Genomic DNA, 23,927 nt, shown 5'->3' on the forward strand with positions numbered 1-23,927 from the left:
ATTATGTTTACACTATAATGTCATCTATTAAGTATACAATAGCATTATGTCTAAAAAACAATATATATACCTTAATTTAAAAATACCTTATTGCTAAAAAATGCTAATAATCATCTGAACTGTCAGCAAGTCATAATTCTTTTGCTGCTGGAGGGTCTTGCTTGTTGATGGCTGATAAATGATCAGGATGGTAGTTGCTGAAGGTTGGGATGGCTATGGCAATTTCTTAAAAGAAGACAAGTGAGCTTTGCCACATCAATTGGCTCTTCTTTTCATGAAAAGTTTCTCTGTGACATGTGATGCTGTTTGATAACATTTTACCCACGAAAGGACTTTCAAAATTGTCGTCCATCCCCTCAAACTCTGCCACTGCTTTACCAACTAAATTTATGTAATATGCGAAATCCTTTGTTATCACTTCAACACTGTTGACAGCATCTTTACCAGGAGTAGGTTCCATCTCAAGAGACCACTGTCTTTGCTCATTCATAAGAAGCAACTCCTTAGCATTCAAGTTTTATCAGGAGAATCAGCAACTCAGTCACATCTTCAGGCTCCTCTTCTAATTCTAGCTCTCTTGCTATTTCTACTACATTTGTAGTTACTTTCTTCAGTGATATGAACCCCTCAAAATCATCCATGAGGATTGGGGGCAACTTTTTCCAAGTTGATATTTTCCAGTTGATATTTTGACTTCCTCCCATGAATCATGAGTTTTCTTCATGGAATCTAGAATGGTGAATCCTTTCCAGAAGGTTTTCAACTTACTTTGCCCAAATCTGTCAGAGGAATCAGTATCTGTGGCAGATAGCCTTACAAAATGCATCTTTTAAAAAATAAGACCTGAAGGTAGAAATGACTCCTTGATACCTGGGCTACAGAATACATATTGTGTTAGGAGGTACAAAAACAATATTAATCTTCTTGTATATCTCCATCGTAGCTCTTGCATAAATGTACATTGTGAATTAGCAGTAATATTTTGAAAGATATCTTTTTTTCTGAGTTCTGGGTCTTAACAGTGGGCTTTAAATATTCAATAAGCCATGCCATAAAAAGATGTACTGTCATCCAGACTTTTGTTTTATTTATAGAGCACAGGCAGAGTAGATTTAGCATAATTCTTAAGGGCTTTAAAGTTTTCAAATAGAAAATGAGAACTGGCTCTAATTTAAAGTCACCAGCTGCATTAGCCTCTAACAAGAAAGTCAGCCTGTGCTTTGAAGTTTTAATGCCAGGCATTGACTTCTCCTCTGTAGCTATGAAAGTCCTAGATGCCATCTTCTTCCAAAAGAAGGCTGTTTTGTCTTCATCAAAAATCTGTTGTTTGGTATAGCCACATTGATCAATGATCTTAGCTATGTCTTCTGAATAACTTGCCGCAGCTTCTCCATCCAGCACCTGCTGCTTCACATAGTGCTTTCATGCTTTAGAGATGGCTTGTTTACTTAAACCTCATGAACCAAACTCCACTAGCTTCAAACTTTTCTTCTGCAACTCCCTCACCTCTTTTAGATTTCATGGAATTGAAGAGAGTTGGAGTTGTGCTCTGGATTAGGCTTTGGTTTAAGTGGATGCTGGGGTTGGTTTGATCTTCTAACCGGACCACTCAATATCAGAAATAAGGCTATTTTGCTTTCTTATCATTTATATGTTTGCTGGAGTGCACTTTTAATTTCCTTCAACAGGTATCCTTTTTCATTAACAACTTGGTTAGCTGTTTAGAACAAGAGGCTTAGCTATTTTGGCCTTTCTTGGCTTTCAACATGCCTTCCTCACTAAACTTAATCATTTGGAGCTTTGATTTAAAGTAAAAGACATGCAACTTTTCTTTTCACTTGAACACTTAGTGGCCACTGTGGTGCTACTAACTGGACCAATTTCAATACTGATGTGTCTCAGGGAGTAGGGATGCTTGAGGAGAAGGAGAGAGATGGAGGAACAGCTGGTAGGTGGACCAGTCAGAATACACACATTTATTGATTAAATCATGGTCTTATATGGGCACAGTTTGTCATTCCTCAAAATGATTACAATAGTAATATCAAAGATCACTGATCACAGATTACCATAACAGATGTAATAATAATGAAAACTTTGAAACAATGCATGAATTACCAAAATGTGACACATAGGCACAAAGTGGACACAGGCTATTGGAAAAAAATGTTGCTGAAAGGCTTGCTCAATACAGGGTTGCCACAAACCTTCAATTTATAAAAAGTGTAATAAATGCAATACAGTGAAGTGCAATAAAATGTATGTCTTTAAACCATTCATTTAACCGTTCATTTAAAGGCCTGTATGACTTTAGACGATTCATTTAACCCCTCTGAGTGCAGTTTCTCCTTCTTGAGATACTTTGATAATCTTCTTTATATATTTCAAAGGCAAATTGAAATGATTAATTTCCTTGAATTTACAAAATGCTTGAGACAGAACAGGTCTGAAGAGTAGAAATTAGACAACATTTTAAAATGCTTTAGAAACAAATGATAGGCAAGTAATGGCAGGTGTTTTCACCATGGGAAGAACTTTATCCAGACAGGGAGGTGCTGATATCCCTTCCACATATTGATTTGATGTCCCTACAAAGGACATGAACTCATCCTTTTTTATGGCTGCATAGTATTCCATGGTGTATACGTGCCACATTTCCTTAATCCAGTCTATCATTGATGGACATTTGGGTTGGTTCCAGGTCTTTGCTATTGTGAATAGTGCCGCAATAAACATACGTGACTTCAGCACCATTTTTGCATCAGTTCTACTTCCCAGCCCTATCTGCATTAAGTGTTCCAAGTCAAGTGTCACATATACCATTTGATGGCAATGCATGCTAGGTGAACACATAGAAGAAAATTGAACTATAGCTTACTAATTAAGATCTTTTTATTTTTAACTAAACAACTAGGTATATTTTTATGCAAGTGATATTTACCTTTACAAATAAACCATTTTAAAAAGATTTTATCCTAAAGACAATTGTTGACATTTTTTGAAAATTTATAAAACATTTTACCAAAGTTATGTAGTTACATAGCTCTACTGGGTCGATAAGCTTCCAGGTTATCTCCTCTCTTCAAACTTCATTTAAACCAGGAAGCTTTATAGGATAGAAATATAGTGCCAGACTTAGAGCAATGTAATCACTTCTGTGTGCAGTTTATTGAACACATGCTATGAACTGAGCATTGGGCTAATTTGGAGAGACCAAAAAATGAAAATGTAATAAGATAGGTTCATGTTCTTAAAGTGTCCAGAGTCCAGTTGGAGATAAGACTGAACTATATATATATTATTCTGTGATATAAGCCAAAATGAAGAATATACATAGTTATGAAAATGTAACTTTCATAATAGGGGCATAAAATGGTGAAACAAGAATATCCCCAGTACACTTCAAGTAAGGGGGGTATCTGTTAGTGTCCCCCTAAGAAGAGGTTGCCTGTATTTCTACTGAATGGCAGATCTGCATTTTAGAAGATATTTCTTTTCCTCCCTGTTTTATTAAGGTGTAATTGTCAAAAATTGTACTTATTTACAGTGTACAATGTGATGATTTCATGTATGTATACATTGTGAAATGACCAACTCATAGTCACCATGCTATACAATATATTTCTAGAACTCCTGTCTAAATGAAACTTTGTACCCTTTGACCAACATTTCCCCCATGTAACCCATGTTAGTATGAAAACAGGTAAAATAAGTAAAGAGTCATACATTGGTACTTAGCCATAAAAATATATTTCTCCCTTTGAAAAAGAGGAACCAAGGCCATATTGCTACTTTTAGGGCACAGAAAGTGAAAATGGTTGGTTGGAAATGTACAGTGGCTCAGTAGGACATTGAAAATATAGAAAAGGAATTTAGCCATGCAGGAAAAGGGAATAATGTGTGTGTGTGTGTGTGTGTGTGTGTGGGGCAGGGGGGGTTGGGGGGGCCGGGGTGTATGGGGTTTGGGGGGTGGATTATAGATAATGAAACAGCATGAACAAAGCACGGAATTGGGAGCAGGTGTGGTGTGGATCTATATAGGCCCAGAGCTCTTATCTGAGTGGCTAGGGGAACATCTAGTTGGTAAACATGTACATTATCCTTACTGACCTGGCAATAAAAGTGATAGTACATTGGAAAAGAAGGAAGAACCTAGAGCCAGATGTCAAGACTTCACATCTTACCAGTAGTAGAACCCCAGCTGAGTTGCTTAAACCTCACCATGCCTCGATTATCTTGTGTAAAAATTGAAGATCAAATACTTCCCTTACAGGGTCATTCTGAGGAGTATGAGTTGGTCAATGTGAAGTCCTTATAACAGTGTTTGAGGTCAGAAGTGCCAATCCACCATTCTCTCTGAGCATCCCTGTACATTCTGGCTGGAAATGATAAGCCTAAAAGGCTCTGATTGCTCTTTATCCAGGGCATTTTCAGGGTTATGTTCATAGCCAGCAACTTTAAGAGATGAGGTAATGTCTCCTGGGACAAAGAACACACTTGGTTACTGACTGCCATAAAAGTGTAGGTTCCTCAAGCCCAGTGCTTCTCTCCTCTAATGTAACCAACTGCAGGTGCAGATACCTGTCTAGGCTCATACTGGATCACCCCTGTGCGTCTTGGGCAGATAGGGCTGGGAAGTAGAACTGATGCAAAAATGGTGCTGAAGTCACGTATGTTTTTTGTGGCACTATTCACAATAGCAAAGACCTGGAACCAACCCAAATGTCCATCAATGATAGACTGGATTAAGGAAATGTGGCACATATACACCATGGAATACTATGCAGCCATAAAAAAGGATGAGTTCATGTCCTTTGTAGGGACATGGATGAAGCTGGAAACCATCATTCTAAGCAAACTATCACAAGGACAGAAAACCAAACACCTCAAGTTCTCACTCACAGATGGGAATTGAACAATGAGAACACTTGGACACAGGGTGGGGAACATCACACACCAGGGCCTGTTGTGGGTTCGGGGGAGGGGGGGAGGGATAGCATTGGGAGATATACCTAATGGAAATGACGAGTTAATGGGTGCAGCACACCTACATGGTACATGTTTACATATGTAACAAACCTGCACGTTGTGCACATGTACCCTAGAACTTAAAGTATAATTAAAAATAAATAAATAAATAAATAAATAAATAAATAAAGTATATGTATATAAAAAATGGTGCTGAAGTAGACACAGAGGTGCTGATATCCCTTCCACATACTGATTTCATTTCCTTTAACTTCATACCTAGAAGTGAGATTGCTGAATCATATGGTAGATCTATTTCTAATATTTTCAGGAACCTCAATATCATTTTCAGTGATAGCTGTACTAACTTACACTCCCACCAACAGTGTGCAAAGTTTCTCTTTTCTCCACATTCTCACCAGCATTTGTTATATTTTGTCTTTTTTGTAATAGCCATTCTAAGAGGTATGAGGTGATATCTCATTGTGACTTTAGTTTGCATTTCCCTGATGATTAGTGATATTGAGCATTTTTTCATACATACGTTGGTCATTTGTATGTCTTTTTTTTAGAAGTGTCTATTTAGGTCCTTTGCACATTTTTAAATCTGGTTACTAGTGTATTCTTACTTTTTCTTTTTTTTTGTTGCTATTGAGCTGAGTTCCTTATATATTTTAGATATTAACCCCTTACTGGATATATGATTTCCAACTATTTTCTCCCATTCCATAGGTTGTCTCTTCACTGTCAACTGCTTTCTTTGGTGTGAAGAAGCTTTTTCATTTGATGCAACCCCATTTGTCTATTTTTACTTTTGTCGCCTATGTTTTTGGGGTCATATCAAAAAAATAATTACCCAGACCAATGTCATGCAGGCTTTCTCTTATGTTTTCTTCTAGTAGTTTTATAATTTCAGGTCTGACATGTACATCTTTAATCCAATTTGAGTTGATTTTTTATATATGGGGTGAGATGAGGGTTTAATTTCATTCTTCTGCATGAAAATATCTAGTTTCTCCAACACCATTTATTAAAGAGACTCTTCTTTCCCTAGTATGTGTTCTTGGCACCTTTATTGAAAATCAATTGGTCATAATAAATGTGTGGGTTTATTTCTGGGCTCCTCTGCTTTGTTACATTGGTCTAATGTGTCAGTCTCTATGCCAGTACCACTCTGTTTTGATTACTATAGCATTGTAGTATATTTTAAAGTGAGGTAAGATTTTGTCTCTTCTAACAAAAGGATAGGATAGTAAAAACTTAACCATGATATATTATCTTTTTGTTTTGGTTAAAAAATTACTGAGAAAGACAAATCTCTAACCAGAGGCTACTAAAGAATTGTTGGGAATATAGAGAAATGAAATAATATTAATCATACATTTCAGAAAAACACCAAGGCTCAAACTACCTTAGACATTTCCCTAGGAGTGTTGGGATAAGATGCAGTGTGTACAGTGAAGAACAGTACGGCAAGAAAGAGGGATTCTGATAAAGTGAAATGAAGACTGAAGACAAAGAGATGACTTACACTCCTCCTGTATCCTTCAAACAGTAAGGCGGAAGAAAACACAGCCTCTCTCATCTTCTCCATTCTGACTATTCTTCCCTTTCCTTATTTTCTGCCACTGCATTGTCATAAAGTCTATGAGGGCAGAATTGGAACCAAATACATCAAGATGTGAGTAAGGTGAAGGGGGAGGTGAGGGCACATGGCAGACAGTAAGGGGGCAGCTAGGAGGTAATCAGTACATCTTCAGCCTCTGATATGCACAAGAATCGGGACAACCTGCATCTTAAATAAAGCCACCAATGAAATAAAGTTGAGGAGGGGAGGAGATGTTATTAATCAAACATTATTGTCTTTATATAGTTGAAAAGTATGTCCACATCTTTTTTCAGAGGTATATTCTCAGGGGATATCCAAGGTTTAAATTTTAGTCTCATTACTGAGACCATAGCTTGGCCTATCAGAAAGAACAGTGCACTGGGGTCAGAAGACCTGAGGGGTTTTCTTGCCTTTGTCACCTCCTTGTCCAATGACCTTAGGCAAGATGCTTAGCTTGAGTTTCCTTTCTCTAAAAGGAAGATAACACTATCTCACTCACAGGGTCCAGAGAGCATGAGCCAAGATAATATATGCAAAGTGCCTGGACACTGTAAATTGTGAAGCATTATCATAGTGAGAAAAAAAAAATTCAAAAAAGGAACTTTCAGAGCAACATCCTTATAGTTTCCGTAAGTGTGTAAGAATATAATCCCGTGCTAGCTATTCTGAGATCAGTTTGAAAACTTGAAATCATTTATAGTCTGAACCAAAGATCCGAAGCCAAATGACAGTATGTGCTTATATAGACATGTTTAAAAGCCATTACTGCAAATATTTTGAGATTATACATGTTTGTAATGCAACTAGATCATAGAATATGAGTTAAATTTATCTCACAAAAATTGTCTTTAAACAAAATGCATTATTAGAATTAGAGAACACTAAAATACTACCCCTTTCAACTATTTTATTGGGGACTATCAATATTTTTAATACCTGAAGAATTACAGAAAGAAGTCAAAGCAATGCCTCATTCTTCAATCCACCCCCTCTGGTTGTAGCAAGGGCGGGTGGGAGCTGTCTGTACCTCCATGTGTATGCTCACATTTTACTGGCAAATAGAGATTCTGACAACCTGAAATATTTTCCATAAAAACTTAAATTAGACTGAAAAAAAAAAGCCTAAAATTGTTAAAAACTCTATTCACCTCCTGAAATAAGATTGCCAGATCAAATACAGGACACCTAGTTAAACTAGAATGTCAGATAAACAGCAAATAATTGCAATAATTTAGTACATGCTTATACTAAAATAGTATTTATTGGTTTTCTGACATTTGAATTTAAATGGCATCCTATATTTTGATTTGCTCAATCTGGTAGCCCTGCCTGGAGAGACGAGCTGCTCCATGATCCTGTATCACAGTCATCTCACCATACTCAATTAACTTCATGAAGCAAACAGCCCTGTCCCTCATGGCCTTTTTGGAACTTGACATTTCTCCCCATCCTCCCTGACATTGCAAAAGGGGAGGTCACATATACAGTCAGCAGAACGTGTGCCTACAAAAGCAGATATATGTTAAACCACACATCTGTGTTAAAGCAAACTAAATATAGCCTGAGACGGATTCCACACTTCTATATACGACTCCTTGTGGATAAACTGCAACCTAACTTAATAGGTAGACAAGATTGAAAACCTAACTAGGAGTGTGCGCCTGTAACAATAATGAGTCTTGGCCAATCCCAGCAGCCACACTTGAACCACTCATACACTGCTGAGGTTCAAACTATGTTCAAATAAGGCAAACACGGAGCTGTAACCACTCTAGCTGTTTCCGTACCTCACTTTCGATTCTGTACATCACCTTACTTTTTTGTCTATAAATTTGTTCTGACCCCTGGACTCTCTCTGAATCTGCTGTGATTCTGGGGGCTTCCCAATTCGCGAATCATTCATTGCTCAATTAAACTCCTTTAAATTTAATTTGGCTGAAGTCTTTCTTTTAACACCTGTCTAAAATTGTTTAGAATTCTTCAACCACATTCTTATTTCCATTGAAGAGGCCTGGAAATCAGCATCTAGGTGCTTTGGAAGAACCAGAACACAGCTTCTCTTTCTGTAAGAGATTAAACTGAAACTCCTGGAAACTCGAGATTCTACTATCTCATATGAGTAATTGCAGTAATGATGACCGTTTATATTGTTTCATTTTGACATTTCTTTGGTTTTTTTTTAAAAAGCAATGCCACTGCTATGGAGAGAACTGGAATCTAATTATTTCCACGTAGATTAGCGTTCTCACAACTCTGTCTCAGACACTTTGTGAGATGGTGGTCTCAGATCAGCTTCTTGTTGCTTACATTATTAAAAAATAGAGAAAAGGCATTATTCTGAATAATTAGCAGCCATAATTAAAAACCAGAATAAGATATCAGGTGTAGTAGTGGCTTGATAAACTCCTTTGGGCTAGCTCAGACTCTATTGCCTTCTGATTAGAATTGTATGAATCTGAAAATATCTACCTACATTATCTCTATTGGGACATGATGTTTTCAGGCTTAGTAATCAATTCAGTCCTGGTAATCATTTCCAAGAAGTTCTAATGGTGATGAAGACAATGTCAAAGTCTAGTAAACATGATGCATGATTTCTAGTTTTGTATAATGAACGAGTATTCAAAATTACTGTTAAAACTTTAATGGGGATTTCCAGAATCCTTAACATGTATGTAAGATTGAGCATCCTTAAGGATCACCAAGAAATTGGCAATTCTCACAGTCATCACATCTGAACATTTGCACTGGGAGATGCATTATAAGTTTAGTTTTTTACAATCAAATGAAGGTAATTCATTCAGCTTTTGTTTAATTTCCACCTAAAATGTGTGAAATGAGAGAGGCACTTTAGTGTTGCAGAAGAAAAAGTTCATATTGTCCCTTTTTGACTGTTCTTTCAGGTAAGACAGCTAAAATTGTCCAACTTTTCCACAATTACAATGAAATTACACAAAATGAAATTTACGTGGATTGAAGAAGTATTCTTCTCATGACTATGAAGTCACACCTACATATTTTCCTGCAAGTTGTCCATAGGCAATAGGAAAGGATATCCTAATTTTTTGTGCAGGGTTATTTTCACAGTTTTGTAGGGTTGCTCATAAGTCGAATGGATGCTTCTATCTCATGAATTACTTAGGACCATTAACTTTCAGAAAAGTTTTGTGGTGCTTATAATAAAATCACAGGAATAAAAACTTAGTGAAGACACAAATAGGAATCAAATAAGGTAATGGGTCTGGGGAAAAGGAAAGAGTGGGGGCAATCAGGAGAGTGATAAACAGGGCACGTGGAAAATCAACAGTGTGTCGAATTCAACTCTCACTTGCTAGCAACTGGAAGAGAAAAGAAAGCAAACAGGTTACTGAGTTCTCATTGCCAAATGTGGTACAATTATAGCTCACTGCTATAGGTCACTTTGAGCCAAGTGACCCTCTCACTTTAGCCACCTTAGGACCACAGGTGTACATCACCATGTCCAGCTAATTTTTATTTTTTTGGAGACATGGGATCTTGCTATGTTAACCAGGCTGGTCTTAAACTCCTGGTCACAAGCAATCCTCCTGCCTTGGCCTCCCTAAGTGCTGGAATTACAGGGTTAAGCTGGCATGCCCCACCCATTAAGGATGTCTTTGTGCATGAACTCAACAGGGGCATGGTGTTTTCAAGCCGCTTTCAACACTGGCTGAGAAGTAAGAGACCTCACAGGCCACACATGCTCCGAATCTATTTTCTTTCTAAGCCTAAGTATTCTTCAAACATGTTAACTGCCACTCATGTTTGAAAAAACCTTTATTATGTATTACTCTGAGATTTTCTCATTGATTCTATTTTTATTTGATTTAAAAATTCTGGTCAAAGCCCACTAAGTTGACTTTTTGAGCTTCTAATTAATGGGGACCCACACTTTGAGAAACATTGTGCTAATGGATACAGAATTTTCCTAAAATACAGAAAAATGCTAAAAAGTAATGTATTTTGTATTCATATACAAATGTGTGTGATATATCAAAGTCAGTATACATCCACAAACATATGTCCTATCAAAATGTATATACAAACTTTTATAAATGCAGTAATAACTTGCCTAAGCTCATGAGAAATCTTGAAGTATGTTTAAATATTTTTTAATCATACAATGGAACCATGGAATACTACACAGCCGTAAAAGGAATGACCTTATATCTTTTGCAGCAACATGAATGGAACTGGAGGCCATTATCCTGGGAAAACTAATGCAGGAACAGAAAACCAAAAACTACATGTTCTCACTTATAAGTGGGAGTTAAACATTAAGTACACATGGACACAAATGAAAGAACGATAGGCACTGGGGTCTAACTGAGAGTGGAGGTTGGGAGTAGGGTGAGGATCCAACTATCTGTTGGATACTATGGTTATTTTCTGGGTAACAAAATAATCTGTATACCAACCCCCCATGACATGCATTGTAACCATATAACAAACCTGCACATGTACTTCAAACCAAAAATAAAAGTTAAAAATAGTAATAATACACAGTTGAGTTAAATCATATTAAATATTAAAGTGGCAGTATATATTAATATTCATTTCAAAGAGTTTAACTCATCTCCTAACATAAAGATATTTTAACTAACCTAAATAAATAACTGTATCAGTCAGTTCTTATGCTGCTAATAAAGACATACTGGAGACTGGGTAATTTATTTAAAAAAGAGGTTTAATAGACTCAGAGTTCCACATGGCTAGGGAGGCCTTGCAATCATTGCAGAAGGCAAAGAGGGAGAAAGGCATGACTTACCTTGCAGTAGGCAAGAGAGTGTGTGCAGGAGAACTGCCTTTATAAAGCCATCAGATCTCATGAGACTTCTTCACTGTTATGAGAACAGCACGGGAAAGACCTGCTCCCATGATTCAATTACCTCCCTTCAGGTCCCTCCCACAACACGTAGTAATTATGGGAGCAACAATTACAAGATGAGATTTGGGTGGGGACACAGCCAAACCATATCAATAACCTAGCTAACCCTTATGAATTCTTATTATCTAAGTTTTCCTATAACTTATTCTGATAGACTTTCCTCAGTTCCCAGGCAGTCTGAGTTGTCAAGCGTATGGGTAAGTCATTTATAAGTGTCTGCATATCAGTTTAGCACATTATTTTATTCAGATATGATTTAGATGCTATATGATCATTTACTTAAGCTTTTTACTATTGATTTTTTTCTCCAAATGACAAATATTTTAAACTAAAATCATCCAGTTAGCTCTCTCTTCTTATCTGCGTACTACTCACTGATTTCATTTTTTCTCATTCTTGGTCTCAATAAAAGAATGTCAAATCTTTTAGGTCAAACTGTTAGCCCTTCCTCTCAACCAGGAATGTCTCTCTGTTTTCATTCATTATAATTGAAACAACACTGTTCACCAGGCATGCTCCAGGGGAGATTGGGCTGGCATGCCAGGAAAGGCCTCCAGAAGCAATAATGCTTGAACTGAGATAGGTAGCAATTAGCCTGATAGAGGAGCATGGAAGGGCACTCCTAGAAAAGTGAAACATGCATCAAAAAGGTCAAAGTCATAGGGAATAGCTAAAGCAAGAGTTCAGGCTGAAGAACAATGGAAGGTAATACTTCAAGTAAAAACAAGGTCCAGATCAGAAATGTATTATTTATTACATTGGGGTAATGGGGGAGGGGAGAAAGACTTGAAATGTTTCCAAGCAGAGGAATGACATGATTAAACTTTCATTTTAGAAAGATTACTTTGACGAAGATGTGAAGAATGAATGGATTGAAGGGAGTTGACACATGAGGTAAAGAGTTCAGTTAAGGGGCCATGGCAGTAATATGGAGAAGAAATGATAAAGACTAATTAAGACTATGGTAAAAATTAAAAAGGAGCAAACAACGGAAGTCATCAGGAAAATGAAAATTCAAAGCACATCTGTCAGAATGGCTAAATCAAAAAGACGAAAAATCACAAGATCACAAGTGTTGGCAAGGATGCAGAGAAAAGGGATCTCTTGCAAACTGTTGGTGGGAATGTAAATTAGTACAGTCATTATGGAAAACACTAAAGAGATTTTTTTTTAAATTAAAAATAGAACTACTATATGATCCAGCTGTGCCCTACAGATTATATATCCAATGGAAATGAAGTCAGTATGTCAAAGAGATATTTACAATCCCATGTTCATTGCAGCATTATTCACGATAGTCAAGATAAAGAATCAACCTATGTATCTACCAACAGATAAATGGACCAAAAAATGTGATATATATATATACACACACACACACACACACATAATACATACATGTATGTGTGTGTGTGTGAGTGTATCACATTTTTTGGTCTGTAATATTCTGTACACACACAATGGATTATAGACTCCAAAATGTAATACGTATATATACACACATACGTGTACATATATATACATACATGTATGTGAACACATATATTATTCTATTGTGTGTGAAGCTGAATAAGATTCCTATGTGAGTGTATATGTGTGTATATATATTATATATATTTGTACACATATTTATGTATTTTTATGTAATATATATACACACACATATATATTTATATATACCAAAAAAAGGAAATCTGCCATTTTATGACAACATGGATGAACCTGAAGGACATTATGCTAAGTAAAATAAACCAGGCACAGAAAGACAAATACTGCATGATCTCACTAATGTATGCAATCTGAAAAAAATCAATGGTGATTGCCAGGGGCCTGATGGATGGGGAGCTATTGCTCTAAAAGTACAAAGTTTCATTTAGACAGGATAAGTTCTGGAGATCTCTTGTACAGCGTAGTGACTACAGCTAATATAATGCATTGTATACTTGAAAATTGCTAAGAAAATAGATCTTAAATGTTCTAGTTTCAAACACACAAAAAGGATAACTATATGAAGTGGTTATGTTAATTAACTTGATTATGGTAATCATTTTACAATGAATACAGATATCAAAACATCATGTTGTTCACCATATTTGTCAATTATTCCTCAGTAAGGTCAGAAAAAGTAAAGACTAGGTATGGTAGAACTGAAGGAAAGGGTATGGAGTTGATAAGCTGTAATGCAGGTCAAATGTCTAGGCCTCTTAGAGATAAACATCTGGGTGGGATGGGGCCGAGCTGGAAAAGAACTCTAGAATGATTCCTGGCTTCTGGCCTGGACACTGCATAAATGGTGATGCATGTGATGCAAGGATCAAGCTGTGTAAGAAAGATAATTGTGGATTTGAAATGTTTAATTTGAATTATCTGTTGGCCTTCTCCATAGAGAGGTTCAACCAAAGAGCTAACTTTCACTGAGTACTTACTGTGTGCTAGATACTGTACTAAGCATGTTACATGCATGAATTTCATCTTTGGAAGACTCATAAGAATATCTATTGTCATCCTCATTTTACATGTAAGGAAACTGAGGCTCAGAGTAAAGTTATTTACCTAATGCCACAGATCTGGCATATGGCTGAGAAGGGACTCAAATTCATATATTTCTGACCTTCTACCTGTGTTATAATCTCTATGCTATATAGAGGCTTTGGAATTGAAGAAGTATCTGTGGTATTTGAAGTTGTAGTTGTGGGTGAGGCTATCAAATCAGAGTGAATGTAGGAGAAATAACAAATCCAAGGACAGGCCCCAAGAAACACCAACATTTAATACACAGGCTCCAAATCAGTGGTCTCCATTTGCCCACAGATACAATTTGGCTAACATCACATTTACTTTTACTTTTTTAAAGACAGGGTCTTGCCTGGAGTGCAATGGCATGATCGAGGCTCACTGCAGCATTGAGCCTTCCAGGCTCAAGTGATCCTCCTTCCTTAACCTCCCCAGTAGCCGGGACTACAGACACACACCATTATGTTCAGCTAACTTTTGTATTTCTTGCAGAGATGGGGTTTTGCCATGTTTCCAAGGCTGGTCTTGAACTCCTGGGCTCAGCGATCCTCTTGCCTTGGCCTCCCAAAGTTCTGGGATCACAGGCATGAGCCACTGTGCCTGACTAACACAGCATTTTTTAAAAACTTGAATGTGAATGGCTTCCGGAAAGGATAAGGAACACTTTGCACTCCCTCAAAGTCCCCACCATCTCCTGCTAATTGCCTGCAGGTTTTTTACACCTGTACATTTCCTCCTGGCCCTCTAGAAGCACTAGAACTGCATTCCCTAAAGTGTGGTGGAAAAGACACCCACGTAGGAAAAGAAAAAGTCAATAAAGATAAAGTAAGTAAAGAAATGCTAGGAGAATGTGGCTTCATTAAAATTGAAGGAGTCTCCGGGAAAAGAGGATAGTCAAGCAAATCAAATGTCCAAAGTGGTCAAGCAGGATGAGGGAAGAACAGGATCTCTTGGATGTGGCAATCTGGTGATCACCTATAATCTTAGCAAAAGATATTGGGGGTGAGTGGGTTGATAGTAAAGCCAGATTATAGGGGGTTGTGGAGTGAAAGGGTATTGAGAAGGTGGAAATAAGTGGTTTAGTGTCCTCATTAAGGAAGTGTGGCCATGATGGGAAGGAAATAGACAGGCAGGCAGCTAATATGAGATGTGTGGTCAGATGGAAATTTTTGCTTTTAGAATGGGAAAGGTTTGATTATGTTTTTATGCTGAGAAAAAATAACCACAGGGATGATCAGCTGGGAATACAGGAGAGAGGCAATGATGGGTTCACCAGTGATTTCAGAAGCTATACTGGTACCAGGCATTGCCTTAAGAAACTGAGGACACAGAAGTGAATAATAGACAAGATGTTTGTTTTCTTGGAGATTATACTCTATTGGGTGAAGACAGCCAATAAAATGAAGGAGAATAGGCATTTCAGAGAAATAAGTAATTTCATAGAGTTATGTGATGAGAATGGAAGGTCTACTTTTTATTTCTTGCTGTAGACAGGCTTTATATTGGATATTATTTTCAAAGGGCTGACATTTGAGCTGAGACTTGAATAAAAACAAGGAACTAGCCATGGAAGCTCATTCTCGATAGAATTATAACTAGTGTATGCATATAGGGTAGACATGAGCTTGGTGTGACTGGGACACAGAAGCCACAGTGATTCAACGACTACATTGTGGTGGGAGATGAGGTAGGAGGATAGTCAGGGGGTGAGGTCACAGTGTCTTGTAGTCCATACTAAGAAGTTTGAATTTTATTTAAGGTGCAATGGGTGGCCATGGGAGGGCTTGAAGCAGGAGATTGCTATCAGCTCAAAGGTGAGAAGGGATGGATCTCAATGCAAAGTAGGGGAATGTGCCTTGAACAGGTGTGCTGTTAACTCTTCCACTGAGATGGGGGAAGCAGGAAAGAACAGGTGGAAGGCGAGACTTTCATAGGTAGCGTAGGAGGTAGATGAAATTAATACTTAAAGGCTTCAATTTTTGCAGTGAAGCAAAATTCAAGCTTATCTGCTAACAGTGAATGGAGAGATTGTGGAGTAGGAGCTTGTATTAGTCTGCTCAGGCGGCTATAACAAAATACCACAAACTAGTTGGCTTCATCAACAGAAATTTTATTTATTGTTATGTCTGCTTCCTGGCTCATCTTTCAAGACAGATGAGGAACCATGGACACTGCACATGCAAAAGGAAGAGAGGAGGACTTCTGGAGGCTAGAAGTCCATGATCAAGGTGCCAGCCCATGTGGTTTCTGGTGAGGGGTCTCTGGCAGATGGTTGCTTTCTTGTGTGTCCTCACATGGCAGACAGAGAGAGCTTTGATGTCTCTTGTTCATCTAAGGACTCCAGCCCTATTGGGTTAGGGCCCTACCTTATGACCTCATTTGACATTTATCACCTCCTCACAAGCAGTATCTCCAAATGCAGTCCCAATGGGAGTTAGGGGTTGGGTGGGGCATAAACATTCAGTTCATAATAGGGGTTTGTGAAGAAAAGGGAAACTTTGAGGTATTTGTTGAAGAAATGGGAAAGGGAATGAATTAAGAATATGAATACCTTCCATCCTATTGTATTTTCTGTAGTAAGGCTAAATTACTTGTATCTCCATGATTCCAAACTTTATGTGACAGGGAAATATTTGGGTAAGGACATTATTATCCTTAATGTGCAATCTCCCATTGACTTAGAAAGTAGGTGGATCCTGGTAGCTTTTTCTTTTCTTTCTTTTTGTTTAAAGAGATTCCTTTAATATAATGAATACAAAAACATGACCTCTGCCGAAGATTATAAAGCCCTTCAGAAATATGAAAAGGAGAAATTTGAAGAGGTGATCAACAAATTAAAGAGACTGGTGCTAACCTCGCAGTTTGATAGTATGCCCAGAATTATACAGCTTTGAATAAGTGAAACTATGGTTACCAAACAGCTTTTTTTATTGTAGCATCTACAGTGTCTGAAAAAGGATGTAATAATAAGTAACTGTAGATACATCATGAGACACCCATTTATTTAATTACAGTAGTGGATCTTTCTACATAGTATTCTCAATGTCTTCATTCTTCAGATTCTCCAGGCTTACGAATGTTGTCAATCGTCAAAATCATTCTAATCATTTGTGTTGCAAGAGATATCTGTTGCTTTTTTGCCAATGAAGGTTTCTATGACATGCTATTGCTTCATATCATTTGTCCCCTTGTGCAAACAGTCGACGCCAAGAGCAAGGTTCCTCTCATTTACTTGTCTGGCTCGGGCTTCGGTCATAGTCTGGATGGGATTCATGTCACTGTTTTCAGAAAGGGCCTTGGGAATGACCTCCAAAGCGTTGGCAAATGCTCTCAAGGCATAGAGTTCTAAGGTGGGGCACTTATCCACCTCTTGGCTAACTGGCAGGGCACAGGATATCTCAGCAGCCCCTCCTCCACACACCACATGATTATCATGGATGAGCTTCCAGATGACACACAAAGCATCATGAAGGGGTCGTTTCACCTCCTCAATACTCATCTTATTTCCTCTTCTCATAAAAATGATTACAGCTCTGGAGTTCTTACACTGCTCAATAACCAGCATTTTATCCTTAGTTGTCCCAAATGAGATCTCCTGTACAAGACCAGCAAAGCCCAGCTTCCTGGCCGAGAGCTCTGAGAACTTGGGGGTGATCTGCCCTCCTGTTGTGATGGCAATCAGTTCAATTTCAGGTCCTCCTACCCAGCGAACCACAGGCAAGTTGTTCTGAAGAAGTAAGTGATTTGCTTCATCATCAGAGTCCCACTGACAAATTTCTATTTTAGCACCAGTCTCTTTAATTTGTTGAATCATCTCTTAAAATGTCTCCTTTTCATATTTCTGAAGGGCTTTATGATCTTCTACAGAGGTCACATCCAGCTTATGCTTTGTTTTTGGTTTGGGTATTCAAATGGACATGTGAGAATTACAATCTTAGCATCTTCCACTTTTTTGGCATCTGTGGGTGACTGAGATCCTTGTCCACAATCATGTCCTTAATCCATTTAGTGTCCTCCAGCCTGCCACCCACTTTGCTTTCCACTTTGATAAGCTCAAAGTCAACACCTCTCTGCTCCATATCTGTTACAGTAAGGACGGCATTCACAGCAATCTCAGCCATTTGTCGGTAACAACTGTTGATCACTTTGGAGCCCAGCATGGTTTCTGCAGTCTGAATCGGGGGTTTGGTGTCCTTTACATCAACAAGGATGCTATCGCTGATCTTGTCCAGGTGTTCAATAGCAACACAGACAGCCTGCTTATAGCCACCAGCTATTCTGATTGGGTGAATACCTTGGTCTAGCAACTCCTGGGCTTATTCTAACAAGGCACCAGCCAGGACAACCACTCCTGTGGTTCCATCTCCAATTTCATCATCCTGAGACTTGGACATTTCCACCATTAGCTTGGCAATCTGATGATCGACATCTATCATGCTTAAGATGGTGACCCCATCATTACTTACAGTCACATTGCCATCCTTATCCACCATCATCTTATCAAGCCCATTTGGTCCAAGTGATGTTCTCATCGTATTTGCTACAGCCTTTGCTGCCACTATATGAGACTCGAGGGCCTCAAGTCCCATAAGGCGGGTCTTGTGGTCCTGATCCTTGCTGATGAGGAAAGGGGGCCCATATCAATCGAAGGCGAGGGTCTCCATGGATGCCATGTTGCAGCAGCAGGAGTTACTTTTCCACTTTTTCTTTATTTGACAGCCATTAAGGCTGGTTGGTAAGACAGCTGGTAAGACAACCTGGAGCTAAGTAAGAGCTGAGGTGCTTAGCATAAAAAGAGGAAAGATATCCTAGAGAAGCTAGGCAAGACCAATGAGCCAGGAAGCAGACACAAGGAGGCCATGGACACTGCACAGGGAAAAGGGAGGTGGGGAAGGAGCCCCTGTGACTAGCAGCCAAATAAGGACCCAGGCAAGATCCTACATGTCTCTGGATTTGTAAGAGTTTCTTTCTCATATAAACATGTGCTTCCTTCTCCACAAGAAATCTTCAACCAAACTTCTAATGCATATTAATGCTATGTGGAATGACTTTGCTTTTCTTGGAGTGAGGAGGCTGGAGAGCAGTTTTAAAATCACTGCATGAAGGAAACCAGAGGAAGAGAACCACATGTTGGAGAAGAATGTCCATGACTTCAACAAGGTAACACACAAAACCAACAAGCGTGCAAAATTTTAACATGACTCTCACCAGGACCCAAATGTTTAATTTTGACTCATGCTCGTTTTGGAGATTTACTCTACCTTGCAGATAACAGATGCAGATTATTTTTAAAGTACTTTTACAACTCACATGTCCTTCCCTCCCGACTCTGGCCATCTCTGCCTTTCACTAGAGCTTCTGTTGCAGGGTTACTGAGACTGACCCTGCTTATTAACATCTACTGCTGAATATCCCCTGACTATTCTTTACTGAAAACAGATGTGACATATAATCATGCTTTTCAGAAAACAAAATCAGAACAACTCTAGCCTCTTCTAGTTTTATTCTTGATTCTTTTAGGGTTAAGTAAGCTCACTCAGATTCCTCACTTAATTTCAACTCCCTAGCACCTATAAATGACGCTCTGGTTACTTATTTCTTATCATGAGATTTTTTTTTCCTGGTTGTTTTATATACATAGGATTTTTCTATCACTAGATTGGGAGAAAGTTGCTTTACACCTCCTTTCTATTTCTTGGGTCTCCATTTTGGTGTCATAACTAGATTGACCCACTAATCAATGCTGGTGGAATTGATGAGCATATGAATAAATAATAATTAATAATCCTTTTGAGTCACCCAAGTCATAGAGATGGCAAGTGTGTCTATGTTTTATAAAAATATTTGCCAATTGAGGAACTTATTGATAGACGTAAGTGATGCGGCTGCTTTATTTTCAAGGTTCTCCCAAAGTGTCAGTGTAGCTCAGGGCTTTGTGTGGGTTTCCATCGCAAGTGATTACAGAAGTGACATGTGGAGAGTGGACTAGGGGGCAAAATATATGCAGGAAAAGTGGAAATCACCAAGGAAAACGACTGAAGGGGAAATCAATATGAGGTGAAAGGTCAACAAGCCTCCTGCTGTTACTCTGTCAAAATGTATTTAATGGGTTCATTGGATATTTTTCACATTTAAGAAATTGACATGAGAAAGGGTAAGCCTGTAATAACTTTTTATCTCTCACTTACAAAATAGCCTTTTTTTTTCTTTTGAGAATTTTACCTCTGATCTCAGTATTGCATTTATGCCCAGGGGTTTGAGGCTTCAGCAGAACCATAATAACAAGCTTTCAAAATAGATAAGATAGTTATTTCCTAAGTAGTTAATTCTGTAATCATAGCCACATCAACGTATCAAAGTGTAATTTCAAATATATTTATTAAAGAAAGAGCAGATATGGAACTTGCTGTATCCAAGGGTATAGTTTCTGAGTCTGAAAGTATGAACTCGCCATATTTATTAAAAAGATATTTATTTATTCTTGTTTCTATCATCTGTACAGCTAGATTGATCTTCAGTTATCTCCTCTTCAAGAAAGAACAAGAATAATAGATACAAAAACACCCCATTAATTTCCAGCAATTAATTTTGGTTGGGGACTTTAAAAATAAAGCCTCTCCATGTAAAATCATATCTGTATTATCTTTTTAAAATTTCTAAACTCTCAATTGATGAATGCTTCTCATTTTTTAGACAATTCTGTCATCATCTTATTAGAAGTTCAGATTTTTATATTTCTCTAATATCTTTAATCAAGGTACTTTTAGGTGCATTAGAAATATTAATTCATTCAATAGTTCCTGAGCTATGCAGAGAGATTAAACATTAAACATTAATATCTGGAAAATTCAGTATGGTAGACTTATGTATGCTGTTTTATCCCTTTCTAAGACTAAGAAATTTATGTTCAAGATTTAAATTTCCTTCAGTTTTCCATCTTGAGCACCTGACACCAATTTGGCAAGGTCATACCACAGTCTTAGATTTCTGTGAAGAGCTGCTCCATTAATTTTGGTGAGCAATGCTATAGAACTAAAGCATGGCCTGGGGATGTTTCTTGAAATTGTCAAGGCCCCCGGGGATCTAGCACCTTCATTTGCCATGGGTAATATTAGCAGGGCTCAAAATAAGATTACATACATGAAAGAAGTTTGAAAACCGAAAGTACTTTATACTATTTTCCAAGACATGCTGAGATTTGAAATTTCAAAGAGTTAATGTGAAAAGGCACTACAAAGATCGAAATGGATATTTTTGTCCTTTTCATTTCAGAATGTTAATCAGTCATTTATTAACGAAAGGTTTATTAAATATTTACTATACATAAGCATTTCACTAGATATTGGTGAAACCAAGATAAAAAGAACATAGTCACTGCCCTTTAGGAATGTTTTGCCTAGCAGGCAGCATTAATGTAAACAAAAATTATGTGACAAGTGCAATGTATTAGTTTTCTTCTGCCATGTAGCTAGTTGCTACAAACTTAATAGCTTAAAGCAACACACAGTTATCTCATAGTTCCTGTGGGTCAGGAGTCTAGGTAGAGCCTAGCTGGGTTCTCTCCTCAGGGTCTCACAAAGCTGCAATCAATGTTGGCCAAGGCACAGTCTCATCTAAGTTTAGGATCCTCTTCCAAACTCATGTAGTTGTTGGCACAATTCATTTCTTGAAGCTGTAAAGCTCAAATTGTCTTATTCTTCAAGAGTAGTGGGAGAGAGTCTCTCAGCTCAGGAAAGCCCTACATCCTCTTTTAAGGGTTTGCATGATAAATCAGACCCATCCAGGATAATCTCCCTGTGACCAACTCAAGGTCTGTTGATGGGGGCCTTTGGCAACATCCGCAAAACCCTTGTATGTTCACCGTAAGCATAATCAGGGAGTGATATCCCATCATATCCACAGATCCTGCTTACACTGAAGGGGAGAGAGTTATATAACAGTATGGGATCACTGGGTATCATCTTATAATTTTGTTTACCACATTCCTGAAGAGACATATTTAATAAAGCAGTAGTGAATGAATACAGTCTGGTTATGGAGAAATAAGGCAAAGAAAAGGCCATGGGCAATGGTGAGCTGTAGACAAACTAGGTTCCTCAATGTCATGATCATTAGAGTATTTCTGTGTCACTCAGAGACAAATTTTTTGTCTTTTCCTTTTGACATGGAGTCTCACTCTGTCACCCAGGCTAGAGTGCAGTGGCACAATCTCAGCTCACCACAACCTCCACCTCTCGGGTTCAAGTGATTCTCTTGCCTCAGGCTCCCAAGTAGCTGGGATTACAGGCACCCACCACCACGCCCAGCTAACTTTTGTATTTTCAATAGAGATGGGGCTTCACCATGTTGCCCAGGCTTGTCTCGAACTCCTGAACTCAAGTGATCCGCCTGCCTCAGCTTGCCAAAGTGTTGGGATTACAGGCGTGAGCCGCTGCACCCAGCCCAGAGAGAAAATTTACTTCAGATTTTTTATAAACAAAGAGCTTCAAAGTTAAATTAGAGAGGAGATTTTACTTGGTCACACTAAGGATACATTACAGGTAAATTCAGATGCCACAATTATTGGGTCCTGTTAAACAAAACATTTGGACTATATGATACCCAAATGGGAAATTGTGTAGGTCCTTGGATAGTGGACCTTAAGACTTTTCAAGACATTAGGTGTCTTAGCTTGTGACAGAAGCTTGTGTGGCAATCACATATTTGAGAATGTGATTGCTGGAAGCAAGAGCGGGACAAAAGAGCATGAAGCAGGAAAAAAGAGAAGCCTGACCCCAAAATGTATTTTGAGTTGGTCATGCATGAAGCCTAAAAGGACTTCTTATAAATGTCATGACATGGAAATCAGAACTTTTCCTTTGGAGATAAAACAGGGAACCATTGTTCTGTTCACTCCTGATACCTATTGGTCAGCAGTGGCCCATGGATCTGAATGCCAGAGGGGCATCAATGGTGGCAGGGAAGAATGAAAGACATAGAGGTGTGACATAAGGTGAAGTGATTTTGGGTTGCACAAGCAAAAAGCTGGTGAAAACCAGTGCAGAGTTGGCCCTAGAGCAGTGATAAGGTACAAAGTGGGGCTCAGGGGTTTTGGAAGAGCACACAAGGGGCATTTGCTATGTTGACCTTTGAAAAATATGATGGGAACTATCTGGAGCCAGTCTCCAGAAAAATGAAAACATGCACACTTATACACACACAGAGAGACACATTCACTCACAAATTGTACATAGCTCAGGTAGTTTTATCCTTGAAGCCCATCCACGTACCCAAGAAGAGGGACCTCTGTTTCAGGGGCTAATTATAAAGAAAAGATTTTGACAATATGGCATTCATGTAAGAAACTATGTAGGTTTCTGCAAGACAAGTGTATACTTTTAGAAAATATTTGCCCATTTTTTTCTCCGTGAAGTATCATTTTCAAAATACTCTGATTAGAAAGCAATTGTCAATTAGATGGCTGTCTTTAACGTCTGTTAATCTCCTCCTTAACAGTAACTGTGGGTATATTCTGAGTTTGTTTGAAATTACTAGTCATAACAGTGATTAGACTGGTGTGAAGAAAAAGGTTGGAATATGTTAAGAAAGCAGAAACCATATTAAGGCAAACGCTAAGATCAGAACCTGCAAATTCTGGTTTGAAGAAGCTTTCTATAGTATGAACCTTTTATCTCTTCATGCCAAAGCAACACTAATAACAATGACAACTCAATGTCTAACTCTAAATTTGATGACAGTAATTACTATAGACACAGAGACTAGTAATATGAAGGCTACATGTGTAATCATCATCCATAGTTTGTTCTATATAAGAGTCATCATCTGAGCTCTTAGTTCATTCAACTACCCCAGTCAGGCCTGGGAAAGAAAATGAGTAAATGAATCAGTGTAGTGTAGTCTGAATGATTAAAACAGCAAACTAAATGCATT

At 38.1% G+C, this 23,927-nt stretch overlaps 1 pseudogene across 1 annotated transcript; it reads right to left on the bottom strand.

Moving 5' to 3' along the window:
- Positions 1 to 17,045: 17,045 nt before the first annotated feature.
- Positions 17,046 to 18,670, bottom strand: LOC105551879 (annotated as a pseudogene). Its single transcript, XR_001007912.1, has one exon. The product of XR_001007912.1 is annotated as a T-complex protein 1 subunit epsilon pseudogene (transcript).
- Positions 18,671 to 23,927: the final 5,257 nt, after the last annotated feature.

Source organism: Mandrillus leucophaeus, unplaced genomic scaffold (assembly GCF_000951045.1).
Source record: "Mandrillus leucophaeus isolate KB7577 unplaced genomic scaffold, Mleu.le_1.0 Scaffold536, whole genome shotgun sequence".
Lineage (NCBI taxonomy): Eukaryota > Metazoa > Chordata > Mammalia > Primates > Cercopithecidae > Mandrillus > Mandrillus leucophaeus.